Consider the following 14,067-nt stretch of genomic DNA (forward strand, 5'->3'; position numbering starts at 1 on the left):
AACCCATTTTGAGGATGCTGGAATTATATTTTGGATGAACGTGCGCATGCCTACAGGAGACTTTTGAAGTAGCCTAATCAGATTAAAACATTGTGACTGGCTGTGTTTATGCGACATGTAAAAGGTCATACATTTAAAAAGTTAAATGATACATATTTAGTCTATATTGAAGCGTTAGGTTCTAGGTGCGCAAGGAATAGTCGCTTGGATTGGAGAGGAGGCAGAGCGTGTGTTATGCTTTCCTGAATAACTGGGCCTGCTGGGAGCATATGTGACCAGATTATTATAGGACGACTTGGGAGAATGATGATCTGCAACAGTATCAGTATCAGTATCAGAAGTAAAAATACGGCCAGACTGGCTTTCTACTGTGTCTTTCTAGACATTATAAACTGTCGAGAGTAAACCCACAACTAATCCAAATCGAATGAAACGTTCAAATCACAGGGCTTTTGCACAGTTATTCAAATTACACTTTCACTGCAGCCTAGAGTAGGCTAGAATGTTGTACTCACTTGAAAACAATAAAGCAATTATTCATTGCATTGTGGTGTTGTAGGCTAGTCGAGGTACGATAATTGTATTGTCCCTAAACAAGATCAATAGGGGAGATTTTTGAGCTGTGTATCTCATGTCTTCACTGTTCCTATTTGTTCTTGTCAATTTATATAAAAAATGTATGCAGCTTTGAATGTTTCTATGTGTGGTATGATTGCTGGTTAGCCTATTGCAGATCTGGACAAACGCTCCACCTACCACTATTGTCACTATGAATAGTGGATAGAGGGCAGGATAGACAGTTAGACTGGTAGACTATACTGACCTGTGGTATAGCAAAAGTTAGCACAAGGAAAAGTGTAGTGCATAAGGGAAGTACCAAAACACCTTGATATAGGGGAGGTGCATGCAAGACATTATAAAGTAAAACCTGCAAAAGAGCGAATGTAAACCAGGGAAAAAACGCACTACCCTCCCCTGTGCCCAATAAAAAACCAGACACAATTCCTGCCCTATTTTGGACCCCCCCCCCCCCCCCCCCCCCCCAGTAAATTGCGATCTGTCCCTTGGAGGAATTGACTTTTGATGCAATACACACCCCACCACACCCCCAAACACAACTAACTAGCAAATAACATATTCATGTCTGATCGTATATAGGCAGTGGGTATCTGGGTAATATCAGGCGACTGAGCGCTGAGCAGCATATTGCTTTGCCATTTATACTTTAGCCATTACAGGATGAGTTGGAGGAATACTGGTGGTAGGGCAGTGAAGGCTGTACTAGATTGGAGGTAACACATTTAGGATGACACAGTTGCGTGTATGCGCGTGCGTGTGTGCGCACACATGTGCATGTGTGTGTACACATGTGCATGTGTGTGTGTGCTTGCATTTGTGTGTATATGTGTGCATACGTGCGTGTGTGTAACTGGCACTAGTATCCTCTATGGCTAGAGAATAAAGGAGCTGTAAGAGCGTCTTTAAAGAAGACTCAGGAGAAGGTATAAATAAAGGACTGAGCTTGAGGGGATGCTCTCCTTTCTCTCTCTCTCTCCCTCTCTCTATCTCTCTCTCTCTCCCTCTCTCTCTCCCTCTCCCTCTCCCTCTCCCTCTCCCTCTCTTTCTCTCTCCCTCTTTCTCAGGCTCCACTGCACCAGTTGAAAAGAAAAAGAGGAGAAAATGAAATATATAAATCAGGACAAACAGAGAATTCTCTCATGGGAGGCAAGATAATACAAACACGAAGGGGGAGGGGATGGAGGAAGGAAGGGGGAGGGGATGGAGGAAGGAACAGAGGGAGACAGAGAGGAAGAGAGAAGAAATGAGCACACCAGGTACAGAGGAAATAGAAAAATATTGAAAAGAAAGGGGAAGAGAGAGATAGAAATAATTATATCAGGAAAAGAAGAGAGAGAATGTGGTTCGAGAGGGAGGTACTTATTGTAGACAGAGAACTAGAAAAAAGAAAGAAAGAAAGAGAGAGAGAAAGAGAGGAGGAGAGAGAGATACATTATAGTTGCACACAGTGTAGAGAGAGAGAGAAATGGGGCAACTCAGGCTGGAAGGCACGTCGCACTGATCTACTTTTGGTAGAAGGAAGGAATGAGTGCTTCTACCAAAGTGTTTGTTTAATGTCGCGATGGCATTGTGGGAATGTTGTGACCGCGTCACCATGGTTAAAAAACAGACGGAGCAGGGGAGGAGAAACGAAACAGGGCCGCCTCTTCACAGGAAATGACTTTCAGGAAATTACAGTATAAATATTGTCCACCCATGTCACCCTGGGCTACTTCCTACACTGTTTATATATACACATCTATTTAAAGCTGATCATGAATATTCATTAGGTACACGTGTTAGGAAGTGTAGGAAAATAAAATGTCACCCAACCATAGCTGTGGGTCTGCATTCTGCATTTGTCAATTATATGGAAATCACAAGGTGTTGAAATGAAGACTATGTCACCGGGCTTGCACACACACACACAAACACACACACACACCACACACACACACAAATCAATCCCCCTCACACACGCATACAGTACATCATCTTTTAGTCTCCTGCGCAGAAAGTATCATATTATCAAACACCTAATACATTTAGCCATGCAGCATCAGCATCATGAATGAAGCTATCATGTCTAAGTCACCGGCATTATTTTTCCCAAAGGCTGTGAGCATCCCAAATGGCACCCAATTCCCTATGTAGTGCACTACTTTTGATGAGCCCTGGCCAAAACTAGTACACTACAAAACTGAACGTTTTTTTTTACATTCTGTGAACAGAAATGAAAATTGTGCCTGTTCTGGGAACATTTATTTTTAGGTTGCAGGGAGGTTCTGAGAACGTTTTACTCTGGTTCCATGAAAGTCGTCCAGTGGGAGTTTTTATTAACGCTATGAGAATGTAAATTATAGGTTATTTGGACATTCCTAGAACATTATCAAAATCGTAATGAAATGTAACCATGTTTGAACTTTTAAGAAATGTTCTGTTAAAGTAAGAAAATAACGTTTTTTGCCAAGTTCCTTAAATGTGCTGAAAATGTTCCAAAGCCTGGCAACTATCGTGCACCATTCCCAGGAAGTTGTGGGAAGATTGTATGCTAAATAACCATAGGACAACCACACTCTCACCAAGCTTTAAGAAGCATATGATTCTCAGAACGTTATGAACGTTATGTGCTAGCTGGGCAGCGTGTCGGAGTTCAAGTGGAGTCTTTCGACATACTCTCACCATTATCGCTCAATCGCAGGAGGTTGCCACACACACACGCATATGCATGAACTTGCACACACACGCGCACACACACACACAAACACACACTTTACCCTCTCCCAAGCCGACTCATGTTTTATGGATGCTAAGTGGATGAAGATTTACTGGAAGTTTAGTTCAGTCCTCCCTTGACATTTTAGCACTTTTAATATACGCCTGTTGAGGAGTGTTCTGAATGCCATTGATGCCTCTCGGCGTTCCCTCATAGGTTCCCTAGAAATGTTAGATGGCAGATGGGATTTTTTTTTCTCACATTACTGGGAGGCATTTTTCTTCTTATGTCTGTAAACTACTTTTCATGATAGTTTTCTGTGATTATAGTGTAAGGTACTGAGGGGTATATATCCATAGTTATAAACTGGGTGGTTCGAGCCCTGAATGCTGATTGGCTGACAGCCGTGGTATATCAGACCGTATACAAGGGGTATGACAAAACGTTTATTTTTACTGCTCTAATTATGTTGCTAACCAGTTTATAAAAGCAATAAGGCACCTCGGGGGTTTGTGGTATATGGCCAATATACCACGGCTAAGGGCTGTATCCAGGTACTCCACGTTGAGTCATGCATAGAACAGCCCTTAGCCGTGGTATATTGGCCATATACCACAAACCCCCGAGGTGCCTTATTGCTTAAATGTAGAACACGTATATACAGCCTCGGGTGATTGTGGAGGTTGAGTTATGGTCAAGACCAGAATGTATTTTTTCTCTGAAGATTCTGTGGGGTGTAAACTGCTTTTTTGTGTAAAATACTTTTCATGATGTAATTTTTTGTGATTGTGATTTAGAGGCATACTAAAGCGCATCTGCCTCTGGTGATGATAATGGTGAGGTTAAGTTATGGTCATGAATGTATTTTGAGTTTATGGTAATTGCATTTTTTTGTTAACGCCTTTTCATTATCGTTTTCTGTGATTGTTGTGTGGAATACTGAACGGTGTCTGCCTCTCGTGATGGTGAGTTTGAGTTATGGTCATGACCGTATTTTAACTATCAGTCATAGCTCGTCCCATAAGGAAGGCCTGGGTGAGTTATCTAGCTAGCATTGGCTGACAGCTGAATGCACTGTCGGCTCACAGCGTGCACTTAGGTTATTGTGTACTTGCCTGTATGTTCTCAGGTTTGAATGGCTTGTGTTTTTATCATGTCTTTGATTCATCCTTGGATAGATTTTTATCACAGGACCTACCTGGGTCCTCTCTTCTCTTCTCACACCAAGTAGGTAGAAGATGCCCCTAACCACTGACACAGGGTCAGATTTATTTTCATTCAGATAATGGTTAAGGTTAGGATTAAAGATCTGTGGTTGTTGGCAAATTCGAACTCAAGCAGCTTCAAATGGTCCGACATTAAGAAATGCCAATCTCCACACTCACTCACACACACATACACTCTTTCGCTCACTCCAATACACTTCAATACACTACACCAGGACTCATGGGATCACACATTGTTACGGTCAGTCTCTTTCAAAAATATAACAGCCTTCTTTATCTCTCGACTTCCTCCTCTCCACCCCATTCCCTCCCTCTCTCCCTCTCTCCATTTTCTTGGTATTTCACAGTGGATTGCCTGCCTGTTTTTATGACATAATCTTTACCATTTTTAAAGGAGGATGGGGAAACATTGAGAAGGAGGAGGAGGGATGAAGGGGTAAAGGACGTGGGTATGGAACCCCCATTGGCATGGTGGGATATGTAGTGGAGCGGAGTAAGGTGGGGTAGAGGGAGGAGAGGGTGGAGTGGGGTGGTAGTCTGTCGGTGGCGGTCATGAATGATGTGGAAACGTTGTGCTGTCGTCCAGTGGGATTCTATCTCTCCATTCAGACAGAGCCGCCACAGACAAAATGAGGAGCAGTCAGTGTGTGTGCATTTTGTCACACACACACACAGATTATCTTAATTTGATCACTCTGTTGTTGATGAGAAGTTTCCTGTACAGCAGGAAATGCAAACTTGTAGTGTATTCAAGCTTTAAAAAGGCTCCTGACATTTCAGAATTGATTTGCCGAATGTACAGTATTTACATCATTTAGCAGATGCTCTTATCCAGAGCGACTAGAGTTAAATGCCTTGCTCAAGGGCACATAAACAGATTTTTCACCTAGTCTGCTCCGGGATTCGAACCAGCAACCTTTCGGTTTCTGGCCCAACGCTCTTAACCGCTAGGCTACCTGCCGCCCTACACATTTTTTCCATAATAATTCAAATTTACTGTTGCTGCAGGATTATTTTCCTGCTGTAGCAAACTGGCTCAAATTAAGATCCTACACGTGTGCACTCTCTCTCTCTTTGTCACACACACAAACCATCCTAGACCATGGAGCTGAACTCTTTGGGAAATAGGGAATGCAGTCCATGCAGAAGCAGCATGGTATTAGATCAGCTTTAATTTAACCAAGCCAGAAAGAGGCTGCATTCTACTGCATTCTGATGCATTTTACTGTATTCTATACAGCCTTCTGATGCATTCTCAAATGCATTCTGATGTACTCTACTGCATCCTGCTGCACTCTCAGAACTTATTTTGCATTCTATAGGATCCTGCTGCAATCTACAGCATTACATTTACATTTTAGTCATTTAGCAGACACTCTTATCCAGAGCGACTTACAGTTAGTGAGTGCATACATTTTTTTTTTTTATTCATACTGGCCCCCCCGTGGGAATCGAACCCACAACCCTGGCGTTGCAAGCGCCATGCTCTACCAACTGAGCTACACGGGGCATGCTGCTGTGTTCTACTGTATTCTACTGTATTCTGATCCCTGCTGGCTCTGGGTTGACTATATGATTGCTTTATCACAGACACGGTCCCTCTTTATTTTCAACACGTCAAAGGAAGAGCTCTTTATTGACCTGTATTGATTTCCCTATTGACATCTGTTCACACACACATGGGGGTCTCTCTCACTCTCTCTCCCTCTCTCTCTCTCACTCTCCTTCTCTGTCTCTGTGTAGTGGACAGTAATAATTGATATGTGAATATACATTATATATATGAGGTACTGTATTATAAATATAGTACCTAACATGCGACTCGTAATAAGACTAAGCAATTAGACTATTAAAATGTTTATCTGACTCCATAAATATACTGTAATTAGCAATATGCAAGAGACTACAGTTGAACCATGTGCAATCAAGTTTTATGAGTTTAGCTGACTAAGATCAATGAATGGTCATGAGAAGCGAATATCAAAGCAAGTATTATTTCATAACTTTGTAAAATTAATGGGTTCACATACAATGCATAAAGTTTAAGTTGCAAGGCAATACTGACATTAACAAAACATAATTTTCGGCATATAGATCCTAAGGTTAACTTGCAAGGCAAAGCATGAACAAAGGGATGCTTACTAGGCCAGAGGCCTAGAAGCCTAGGAAATTAGAATGTATCATACAAGCTTCCTCCATGGCTGGAAACAGGATAAGAGAGAGAACAAAGACATTGAATATCATTTATAACATCTGAAGGTGTAACCTTTCAACCCAAGACCAACCACCATTGACCAATGAAACAATACCACGTTTACAGTGTAACCTGTCCACCAAGGCCCAATCTCCACAGAGTGTCACAACATTTAGAGGCTTGTGTGGGGGATGGGACCAATGTACATGAGACAGAATTCCTGAGAGGACAATAGAACCTCTTTGAGAGTAATTTAGAGTTCACCCTATACAGATACAATTAACCACAGATATCATACATACATATAGATAGCATCAGAGTTATCCTCAGTGAACAAGTTTCAGATAGATACCAGACATGGATACTATAGTATTATTCTATCACATTCAATAGTCAGTCCTCCCTCTGAATACTGTAACAGAGAGAAACATTTTGGCCCCTCAGAAGAGGAAGGGCTGACTAGTCCTTTGGCATTGTCCTCTGTCTTCAAACTCCAGGTGTCAGAGAGCACAAACATTGCTGTTATAGGCCAAATAGAGATGTGTTACTTTACAAGAAAGCACTGTACAGGACATTTGGTTTTTGAGTGGCCACCTCACCTGATACAATGTAAAGGTTGGCCTATAATCAGTTTGTAAAGATGTATTGCCTGTCTACAGATGTAGAATCTTAATTTGATGCAAACTTTACCCCAACCTACATTTACAAACTACCTCAACTAAGCTGTACCCCCACACATTGACTCGGTACTGGTACACCCTGTATATAGCCTCGTTATTGTTATATAATTTTATTTTTACTTTACTTTATTTAGTAAATCTTTTGTTAACTCTATTTCTTGAACTGCATTGTTGGTTAAGGGCTTGTAAGTAAGCATTTTACGGTAAGGTTTACCTGTTGTATTCGGCGTATGTGATAAATACAATTTTATTTTATTTTATTTGACTTGTACTGTATTCAAGGTTTAAAAATGCTTCTAAAGTTTGTAATTTCCACTTTAAATGTCAAGCTTGATTTGCCCTAACTAAAAATGTATCAACCCCTACAGAAATGTCCATTAACTATAATCCACACAATAATTCACATTTCCTGTTATGCAAGGGATTATTTTCCTGCTATGAGAAACTGGTCAAATTACAATCCTACATCAGTATGTGGTATGTGAGACAACAACCATCAGATATATGTGGTCTGAAATGAGTGGTGAATGATGGTGGCTTGTGCTGTGTGGTCAAATCAATATATTGGCGGCTGCAGGGCAGTCAGCAACTATGTTGTGTTAGTTGTAGTGCTCAACACCTGCGGGACACAACACTGTGGAAATGTGTCACCAGTGCTCAGTATTATTCAGTGCTCTAATTATTTAGTGAGAGTGCAGCATGGTAACAATACAATTAAGCTAGGATGTAAGTGTTAGTGGCATTGGTTTAAGGGAAGTAAGTAAGCCTTGTCCATGTGGTCCTCTGTAGCTCAGCTGGTAGAGCACGGCGCTTGTAACGCCAAGGTAGTGGGTTCGATCCCCGGGACCACCCATACACAAAAAAATGAATGCACGCATGACTGTAAGTCGCTTTAGATAAAAGCGTCTGCTAAATGGCATATTATTATTATTATTATACCAGAATGGACCATAGGGAAGGAGCCTAACTCCTTATTCTGTAGCGTGAGGCAGTTTGATGTACAAGTACACCGCCTGGACAGGATCTAGTCTATTGCAGGACCTTATCCCTAAACCACCTCCTTAATGCTGAGTGCCTAGCAAAGAGGCATCAGGTCCCATTTTTTGTGTCTGACTCAACCAGGGATCAAAACCCCAACCTTCCAATCTCAGGGCAGACAAACTAACCACAAGGCCACTGAGTTGGTACATTGGTTTTAGTGAGGGATTTGCTAAATGTGAGGCAGCTGTGTGTGTGTGTGTGTGTGTGTGTGTGTGTGTGTGTGTGTGTGTGTGTGTGTGTGTGTGTGTGTGTGTGTGTGTGTGTGTGTGTGTGTGTGTGTGTGTGTGTGTGTGTGTGTGTGTGTGTGGGGCTATGTATGTGTATGTATTTGTACATGGGAGTAAATTCTTCATCAATCTCACCAAAACAGAGCTCAATCAACCTGGACAGGGTGTACCACACACACACACACAAACACACCCTCCTCACCCCCAAACCCAACCCACCAAGCTCATGCACACACAGACACTCCACACTCTCACACTCTCTCTCACATTGCCCCATTGATTATGTGAGGTGCAGTGTTAGCTGTGGCTGGGGCTGCTGACCTGTTTGTGCAGTGGACTGGAAGGCTGGCGGATGCTGTTTCAGGGTCACTGCTGGTGTGGGATGGTACAAAATGGACATGTCAAACTGGACAGTCTGAGCCCTGTATGTCAGTCAGCAACAACATGTATGACACTGCAGCTTAGACATATAACTATAGACATATACAGTGAGGGAAAAAAGTATTAGATCCCCTGCTGATTTTGTACGTTTAGCCACTGACAAAGACATGATCAGTCTATAATTTTAATGGTAGGTTTATTTGTACAGTGAGAGACAGAATAACAACAACAAAAATCCAGAAAAACGCATGTCAAAAATGTTATAAATTGATTTGCATTTTAATGAGGGAAATAAGTATTTGACCCCTCTGCAAAACATGACTTAGTACTTGGTGGCAAAACCCTTGTTGGCAATCACAGAGGTCAGATGTTTCTTGTAGTTGGCCACCAGGTTTGCACACATCTCAGTAGGGATTTTGTCCCATTCCTCTTTGCAGATCTTCTCCAAGTCATTAAGGTTTCGAGGCTGACGTTTGACAACTCTAACCTTCAGCTCCCTCCATAGATTTTCTATGGGATTAAGGTCTGGAGACTGGCTAGGCCACTCCAGGACCTTAATGTGCTTCTTCTTGAGCCACTCCTTTGATGCCTTGGCCGTGTGTTTTGGGTCATTGTCATGCTGGAATACCCATCCACGACCCATTTTCAATGCCCTGGCTGAGGGAAGGAGGTTCTCACCCAAGATTTGACGGTACACGTCCCTTTGATGCGGTGAAGTTGTCCTGTCCCCTTAGCAGAAAAACACCCCCAAAGCATAATGTTTCCACCTCCATGTTTGACGGTGGGGATGGTGTTCTTGGGGTCATAGGCAGCATTCCTCCTCCTCCTCCAAACACGGCGAGTTGAGTTGATGCCAAAGAGCTCCATTTTGGTCTCATCTGACCACAACACTTTCACCCAGTTCTCCTCTGAATCATTCAGATGTTCATTGGCAAACTTCAGACGAGCATGTATATGTGCTTTCTTGAGCAAGGGGACCTTGTGGGCGCTGCAGGATTTCAGTCCTTCACGGCGTAGTGTGTTACCAATTGTTTTCTTGGTGACTATGGTCCCAGCTGCCTTGAGATCATTGACAAGATCATCCCGTGTAGTTCTGGGCTGATTCCTCACCGTTCTCATGATCATTGCAACTCCACGATGTGAGATCTTGCATGGAGCCCCAGGCCGAGTTCTTTTGTGTTTCTTCCATTTGCGAATAATCGTACCAACTGTTGTCACCTTCTCACCAAGCTGCTTGGCGATGGTCTTGTAGCCCATTCCAGACTTGTGTAGGTCTACAATCTTGTCCCTGACATCCTTGGAGAGCTCTTTGGTCTTGGCCATGGTGGAGAGTTTGGAATCTGATTGATTGATTGCTTCTGTGGACAGGTGTCTTTTATACAGGTAACAAGCTGAGATTAGGAGCACTCCCTTTAAGAGTGTGCTCCTAATCTCAGCTCGTTACCTATATAAAAGACACCTGGGAGCCAGAAATCTTTCTGATTGAGAGGGGGTCAAATACTTATTTCCCTCATTAAAATGCAAATCAATTTATAACATTTTTGACATGCGTTTTTCTGGATTTTTTTGTTGTTATTCTGTTCAAATAAACCTACCATTAAAATTATAGACTGATCATTTCTTTGTCAGTGGGCAAACGTACAAAATCAGCAGAGGATCAAATACTTTTTTCCCTCACTGTAACTGCAACTAATATATACAGCTGAAGTCGGAAGTTTACATACACTTAGGTTGGAGTCATTAAAACTTGTTTTTCAACCACTCCACAAATTTCTTGTTAACAAACTATAGTTTTGGCAAGTTGGTTAGGACATCCACTTTGTGCATGACACAAGTAGTTTTTCCAACAACTGTTTATAGACAGATTATTTCACTTATAATTCACTGTATCACAATTCCAGTGGGTCAGAAGTTTACATACACTAAGTTGACTGTGCCTTTAAACAGCTTGGATAATTCCAGAAAATGATATCATGGCTTTAGAAGCTTCTGATAGGCTAATTCACATTAATTGGAGGTGTACCAGTGGATGTATTTTAAGGCCTACCTTGAAACTCAGTGCCTCTTTGCTTGACATCATGGGAAAATCAAAAGAAATCAGCAAAGACCTCAGAAAAAATATCGTAGACCTCCACAAGTCTGGTTCATCCTTGGGAGCAATTTCGAAACGCCTGAAGGTACCACATTCATCTGTACAAACAATAGTACACAAGTATAAACACCATGGGACCACGCAGCCGTCATAGCGCTCAGGAAGGAGGCGCGTTCTGTCTCGTAGAGATGAACGTACTTTGGTGCGAAAAGAGCAAATCAATCCCAGAACAACAGCAAAGGACCTTGTGAAGATGCTGGAGGAAACAGGTACAAAAGTATCTATATCCACAGTAAAACGAGTCCTATATCGACATAACCTGAAAGGCCGCTCAGCAAGGAAGAAGCCACTGCTCCAAAACCGCCATAATAAAGCCATACTATGGTTTGCAACTGCACATGGGGACAAAGATCTTACTTTTTTGAGAAATGTCCTCTGGTCTGATGAAACAAAAATAGAACTGTTTGGCCATAATGACCATCGTTATGTTTGGAGGAAAAAGGGGCATGCTTGCAAGCTGAAGAACACCATCCCAACCGTGAAGCACGGGGGTGGCAGCAACATGCTGTGGGGGTGCTTTGCTGCAGGAGGGACTGGTGCACTTCACAAAATAGATGGCATCATGAGGAAGGAAAAGTATGTGGATACATTGAAGCAACATCTCAAGACATCAGTCAGGAAGTTAAAGCTTGGTCGCAAATGGGTCTTCAAAATTGACAATGACCCCAAGCATACTTCGAAAGTTGTGGCAAAATGGCTTAAGGACAACAAAGTCAAGGTATTGGAGTGCCATCACAAAGCCCTGACCTCAATCCTATAGAAAATGTGTGGGAAGGACTGAAAAAGCGTGTGCGAGCAAGGAGGCCTACAAACCTGACTCAGTTACACCAGCTCTGTCAGGAGGAATGGGCCAAAATTCACCCAACTTATTGTGGGAAGCTTGTGGAAGGCTACCCGAAACGTTTGACCCAAGTTAAACAACTTAAAGGCAATGCTACCAAATACTAATTAAGCTTCTGACCCACTGGGAATGTGATGAAAGAAATAAAAGCTGAAATAAAAAATTCTCTCTACTATTATTCTGACATTTCACATTCTTAAAATAAAGTGGTGATCCTAACTGACTTAAGACAGGGAATATTTACTACGATTAAATGTCTGGAATTGTGAAAAACTGAGTTTAAATGTATTTGGCTAAGGTGTATGTAAACTTCCGACATCAACTGTCTGAGACCCAGCCCATTGACTTATGTCCACTGTTGTGGACATTTGAGTTTCATCCCTCTTCTTGGAATATTTTGTGCAAGTCTCTTAATTCCTGATGTACTGTACAGAGGACATCCTGGGCTTTTCAGTGATATGTCATTTGATTGGCTGGGAGGCCGGGAACCGCCTCTATCTTTCCTTTCAAAATGGACGGCATAGGAACAAGCACATTTTATGGAAAGATGAGAGGTAAGTCAAATATTGTTTGTCTATGGTTTTGTTACTATGATAATCATATATTTTCTTGTTCATGAAGGTGTTAGGAATCATATATTTAGTTCTGATAGCAACTAAATTATGTATCTTTTGAAAGATTTGCCATTTTATGAATGTCAATTATAGTGGACATCAGGACTATCTTCATGTAAATAATGACTCCACATTGTCGTAGGAAACAGAACTGAAGCAGAAAGAATTCTTTACCGAATAGTCGAGGGAGATTCAGATTTGGAGTTGTCAGATGATGAGAGAGATGAGGATAAGTTTCAACCAGTGATACAAAACGGTGATGAAGAAGAGGAAGACAATGCAGAAGGCTCAGTTGAAGGGACAGATGCAGACACAGACACAGATACAGACAGGGATGAACAGGAAACTCGTTGCCCTCTGTGGGCCAGGAGGAACATGTATGTTTGATGCAGTTCCACAATTTTAAATTCAGCTGCATTGAGTATTTAAACTGTTATTACTTATCATTTATTATTCTTTTTTCCTTCATATCAGATTTGCACCTGTGTTACCTGGGCTTCCTGTGTGTCAAGATGACCCTACAACACGTGCAGACTGGAGTCCAATTGAATACTTTTCACAGTACATTGACAACAAGGTCTTTGAAGATTTGGCAACATACACAAATCAAAGAGAGCTGCAAATCAAAGGAGTGTGCATGAACACCACGCCACAAGAAATAAAAATCTTCTTGGGCATTTCAGTCCACATGGCCTGCCTTGGCTATCCCAGAATTAAAATGTTTTGGGCCAACAAAACTAAAGTGCCAGTCATAAGTAGCAAAATGACTAGGGATAGATTCTTCAGGATAAGAAATTCCCTCAAGATTGTCAATGACCTGGCTGTAACAGAGGAAACAAAGAAGGCAGATATTATTTGGAAAGTCAGGCCAATACTCGATCGTGTGCGCCAAGGCTGTCTCAGCCTTGCAAAGCCAGAAAGGGTCTGCATTGATGAGCAAATCATCCCATTCACAGGCCGTTGTCCAGTCAGGCAATATGTTCCCGGCAAGCCAAACCCTACTGGCCTAAAGGTCTTTGTCCTTGCATCCCCAAATGGTCTAATGCTTGATTTTGAAGTCTACCAAGGGAAGAATACCTTTACAGTCCAAAGGTTAGGAGTTGGAGCTGCAGCAGTTCTACGCATGGTTGAATCTGTTCCAACAGGAAGCCACATATTCTTTGACAGGTACTTCACAACCATAGATCTATTGGATGCATTGCTGGCAAAGGGCCTTCCTGCAACTGGAACTATAATGAAGAACCGTGTCCCAAAGCTGTCCCAGCTGCCAGTAGACAAACAGTTGAAAAAAGAGGGGAGAGGAACATCAGTGTCAGTGGCCAGAAAGAGTCCTGAGCTGGCCATCACAAAATGGTTCGACAACAAACCAGTGCTCATGGCATCCACTGTACATGGGAAAGACCCAGAAGACATCTGTACCAGATGGTCCCAGAAAGA

The 14,067-nt window shown here is 42.1% G+C and overlaps 1 protein-coding gene and 1 long non-coding RNA gene across 2 annotated transcripts in view; both read left to right on the forward strand.

Annotated features, from left to right (window-relative positions):
- Window positions 1-14,067, forward strand: part of LOC311135926 (glutamate receptor 4) — a gene marked incomplete at both ends in the record, with an annotated part of 219,263 nt that overhangs the window by 75,052 nt on the left and 130,144 nt on the right. The window lies entirely within an intron of this gene.
- Window positions 12,428-13,443, forward strand: LOC311135928. The gene is made up of 2 exons (XR_014613832.1): window positions 12,428-12,570; window positions 13,105-13,443. It is a non-coding gene; the product is annotated as an uncharacterized lncRNA (long non-coding RNA).

The sequence above is a fragment of the Coregonus lavaretus genome (genome assembly GCF_964263955.1).
Source record: "Coregonus lavaretus genome assembly, chromosome: 10".
In the NCBI taxonomy this organism is placed as follows: Eukaryota; Metazoa; Chordata; class Actinopteri; order Salmoniformes; family Salmonidae; genus Coregonus; species Coregonus lavaretus.